The following is a 5138-nucleotide window of genomic DNA, read 5'->3' as shown; positions in this document are numbered from 1 at the left end:
CCCGCTGGTCTTTCCTCTTCCAGACATTTCCACAATCTCACAAATACTTTCACAATGAATGGATAATTTCGTCAGCATTAAACGTACACATGGGGTAGTCAGGATGGTCGAGCAGTCTGAGACGGTGCAATCAGATCACAATTCTCTCTGCAGGGGTGGGTTCAAATTCCCCTTCTGATAAGTTGTGTTTTGACATGACTAGAGATATTTGGGAGTAGCGATGAAGAACAAACAGAGATCATGAAAGAATATTGACAAGCAAAATCAAAACAAATCCAAAGATGTTTTATCAATACATTGCAGTCAGAGGCGACTGAGGAAAGAGTAGGGCCCATCAAAGACCTAAAAATGTAACCTATGTGTCAGTGTGGAAGATGTTGGTATGTTTATTAATGAATATTTACTGTCTTCGCAAATGAGGGGGTGATGCAGATATTGTAATTAAGGAGAAGGAGTGTGAAAAATTGGACATGATAAACTGAGGGAGAGAAGAAGTATAAATGGGATTAGCATCCTTGAAAGTGGATAAATCATCAGGGCCGGATGAAATGTACCCCAGGCTGTTAAAAGAAGTCAGGGAGGAAATAGTGGAAGGTCTGACCATCAGTTTCCAATCCCTCACTGGATACAGGTTTGATGTCAGAGGATTGGAGGTCTCGTAACACTGCAATAAAAGCAAAATTCTGCAGATGCTGCAAATCTGAAATAAAAACTAGTTGTATTGGAAATACACAGCAGATCTGGCAGCAACTGTGGAGACAGAAGCAAAGTGAACGTTTCTGTTCTGATGAAAGGTCACTGACCTGAAATGTTAACTTTGTTTCTCTCTCCACAGATGCTGCCAGAACTGCTGTGTATGTCCAGCACTTTTTGTTTTTATTGCTAACATTGCACCATTGTTGAAAAGGGAAGCGAGTGATCGACCAAATAATTAAAGGCCAGTCAGCCGAACCGCAATAGTGGGCGAATTATTGGAATTAATTCTGAGAGACATGATAAACTGTCACTTAGAAAGGCACAGATTAATCAAGTATCGTCAGCGTGGATTTGTTAAGGGAAGCTCCTGTCTGACTATCTTGATTGAATGTTTTTGACGAAGTAACAAGGAGGATTGATGAGGATAGTGCAGTTGATATGATCTACATGGATTTTAGCAAGACTTTTGACAAGGTCCCACATGGCAAACTGGTTAAAAATAATAAAAGCACATGGGATGCAGGGGAATGTAGCAAGCTGGACACAAAATTGGTTCAGTGGCAGGAAACAAAAAGGAATTGGTTACAGGTGTTTTTGCAACTGGAGGACTGTTTCCAGTGGTGTACCACAGGTCTCTGAACTAGGTCCCCTGCTTTTTGTGGCATATATTAATGATATGGACATAAATGTAGCGGGCACAATCAAGATGTTTGCAGATGACACAAAAATTGTCCGTGTTGTTGATAGGGAGGAGGATAGCTGTATACTGCAGGAAGATATCAGTAGAGTGGTCAGGTGGGCAGAGAAGTGGTAAATGTAATTCAAATTGGACAAGGGTGAGGTGATGCATTTGGGAGGTCAAAAAAGGCAAAGGAATACACAATTAATGGGAGAACACTGAACGGTGCAGAGGAAGTGAGGGACGTTGGAGTGAATGACCACAGATCCCTGAAGGTAGCAGGACTGGTCAATAAGGTGGTTCAGCAGGTATATGGAATCCTTTCCTTTATTAGCTGAGGTATAGAATATAAGGGTGACCTGGGTGTCCATGTCAATAAGTCACTGACAGCTAACATGCAGGTGCAGCAAGCATTTAGGAAGGCTAATAGTATGTTCGCCTTTATCACAAGAGGATTTGAGTACAGGAGTAGTGAATTCTTGCTTCAATTGTATAGAACCTTGGTTAGACCGCACTTGGAGTACTGTGTGCAGTTTTGGTCTCCTTACCTTAGGAAGGATATTATTGCCATGGAGGGAGTTCAACGAAGGATCATCAGACTTGTTCCTGGGATGGTGGGACTGTTCTATGAAGAGAGATTGGGGAAACTGGGGCTGCATTCTCTAGAGTTTCGAAGAATGAGAGGTGATCTCATTGAAACCTACGAAATACTTAAAGGACAGTAAGGGTAGATGCAGCTAAGATGTTTCATCTGGATGGGGAGTCGAGAACCATGGGCTCAATTTCAAAATAAGGGGGAAGCTCCTTAGGACAGAGATGAGGAGAAATTTCTTTACTCGGAGGGTTGGGAATCTTTGGAATTCTGTACCCCAGAGGGCTGTGGAAGCTCAGTCGTTGAGTATGTTTAAAGCAGAGATTGACAGATTTCTAAATACAAATGACATAAGGGAATATGAGGAAAGTGTGGGGAAAAGGACATTGAAGTGGATGATCAGCCATGATCATATTGAATGGCGGGGCAGACTCGATGGTCTGAATGGCCGACTCCTGCTCCTATGTTCTTATGTTCCTAACACCACATGATCGGCGAGGCACATCTTCAGGCCGACTTGGTGGATGGTGTAAACAGATATCACTGCTTCTGATCTTCACCAGAACAGAGAGTGAGATGTAACATTGATCATCAAACAGACTGTGAGAGAATACAACTGAATAAAACACATGGAGAGACACTGTGGAATAACAAATAGATTTGATTGGAATGTTGAATTCTGATTGGAAAGGATAAAACACCAGAAACAACAGATTAAATTGGGATTCTCATCACTTTATTGATCTGAGACAGAAAAGCGAAACTGATGGAAAGAAGGGAAGAAGGAAGAAAAGAAAGGATGGAGCTGCTCACTTTTTTCAGTTTTTTCACTTGCCCCTCAAAGCTGGATAAAAAAAAAGTTGCATATAACAGAGAATTTCACCAAAAAGGGAGATTAAATGCTGCAGAAACCTTGAATCGAAGGATACCCCAACAGATCACTTGTTTAACTGTCTCCTCACTGGGATTTCAATCAGTGAGTAATATTATTCTCTACCTTTTTTTGTTAAATGAACCCAGAACGGTCACTTGGAATTAATATTTGTGTTCCGACTCCTGAATAATAAAATTGTGAGTTTCTCGATATTTTCGGGACACATTTCCTGCTGAAAGAACTAAGAACTCTTTTCTAATTTACACAATACTATATACACACTCATCAAGCCTCCTGAGCTAGCATCCTTGGTGCTGCTCTCTCCTCCCAAACCTCATCTCATGTGACTTTGACAGTGGGAGTGATTGATCCCAATGTCTTCAGCATTAACCCTTCACATCCTTATACTACACTGTCTGTCCAAAAGAATGGGTGGAGGGAACTTGATTTATCGAAACACCAACAGCTGCCAGTTGAAAATCAACTCAAACCCATCAGCGAGAGAGAGAGAGAGAGACTGTCAGAGAACTTCCTGCATCCAGTCCTGACCATGTCACACTCAGCAGCTGCTCACCCAGACCCCACTCTCATCAACACTGAACATTGTTACCGAGACACTTCAAATACTGTTTATCAAAGGCAGGAAAGGTCATTGTTCACACAGCTTTATTGAATAGAACAAAGTTTAATATCTTCTCACCGTTTCTCGGTAACCACATGAGACATAGGTTTTCTTATTTGGTTCCTTTGATTTTTCTTGTTCCAGACTGACAAATACTCCAAACCTCAGATCAACCCTCCCACTTGCGTCATGTCCCAGTCTCAGTCACAAGCAACACATCACAAAACAAACATTCTGAAACATACAACGCAGTCACACTTTCCTTCAGTGACATTAATGTCGAGCTGTTTTCCAGATTGAGTGCAACTGTGAACAAACTTGTATCAAAGAAGTTGCCTTTGAAATATCAGGACTGAATTTCTGGACAAGGAGGAACAGCCATTCCAAACTCACATCCTTCACAAAGGCTGTTTCCTCTTGTGACGAAAATTCATCACGTAATTTGAATTCTCACTGAAAGTTCAGAAGACACAGATGGAAGTGATTGACAAGGTAACTTATACATCACAAATGAGAAACAAGGCTCTGCTGGGAATTGAACGCAGGATCTCTTGTTTACAAGACAGGTGCTTTAACCAACTAAGCTACAGAGCCAGATGTTGTTGCAAGTTAAATCAGAGGAGTGCACTATTTATTCTCATATAACATCAATATCAAAGCAAAATGCAGCAGATGCTGGAAACCTCAAATAAAAACAAGAAACGCTGGAAATACTCATCAGGTCTGGCAGCATCTGTGGAGAGAGAAGCAGAGTTAACGTTTCAGGTCAATGACCCTTCTTCATTCCCTTCTATATATTCTCATCCCACTTCTCCACAGGTCACAACATATATTTTAACTTTTCCCACTTCCTGAAATAGTCAATCATATACTCTGTTCTTCCCAGAATAGAAGACACTGACCAGCAAAATGAACAGCAAAATTATCAGTTTATTACAGAACAAGTTTTAACGAGTCATGAAATAAAGCATAAATACACAGGTAGAAATTTTAAAAGTTCCCTTTTTACCTTCACCAACATTTACAGCCCCTTTCTTACCACAGCCCCACACACTCACACACACACATACACTGGTTAACTGAAAAAAAAGAATTATTTTTTACAATTCTGAGTTCTGTTAAAGACAAAAACAACACTTGGGCTGATTACTTGTTCATTCCTGAAGAAAACAGCAGATGAGATATGTTTTTCCAAAACTGGCATACAGTCTAACTTCTGAGTATGCGTAGACAGGTCACTAGGGTCTTTTAGAACAGTTTTTTAGAGGCAGTGTTGAGAATTAATTTTGGAAGGCTTTCTTCAAAGACAGGAGAAGAGATGAATTGACACAGTGAAGTTCTCAGTGTCTTTTAAAGATTTGCTGCAAACAACGTGGGTTGTGATCTTCTCTCCTTCCTTGACACTTCTTCAGGCTAACTTTATCAGCTGCTCACTCCAGAAGGTAAAACACAATGACTGCTACAAATAAAAGCTTGTGATTTTTCTGCCCTCTTCGGTGTGTGCTGCTGCTGCCGGGTTTGTCCAATCAAGAGACGCAACTGACTTCTCTGTTCACATTTCCCCCTGTTCCCAGGGTTTCTGTTCTACATTTAACTTGAGTCATGTGACAACCAGTAAACATAGTTGCCAAATTAGTACTTTCAGTACCCTCTTGAAAAAGAACTGGTCTGACAT

The 5138-nt window shown here is 40.9% G+C and overlaps 1 non-coding gene across 1 annotated transcript; it reads right to left on the bottom strand.

Moving 5' to 3' along the window:
* Positions 1-3983: 3983 nt before the first annotated feature.
* On the bottom strand, positions 3984-4057 carry trnat-ugu (transfer RNA threonine (anticodon UGU)). The gene has a single exon. It is a non-coding gene; the product is annotated as a tRNA-Thr (tRNA).
* Positions 4058-5138: the final 1081 nt, after the last annotated feature.

The sequence above is a fragment of the Heterodontus francisci genome, unplaced genomic scaffold (assembly GCF_036365525.1).
Source record: "Heterodontus francisci isolate sHetFra1 unplaced genomic scaffold, sHetFra1.hap1 HAP1_SCAFFOLD_421, whole genome shotgun sequence".
NCBI classification, from domain to species: Eukaryota; Metazoa; Chordata; class Chondrichthyes; order Heterodontiformes; family Heterodontidae; genus Heterodontus; species Heterodontus francisci.
The sequence above is the reverse complement of the archived record's forward strand: the minus strand, read 5'-3'. Positions and strand labels throughout refer to the sequence as shown.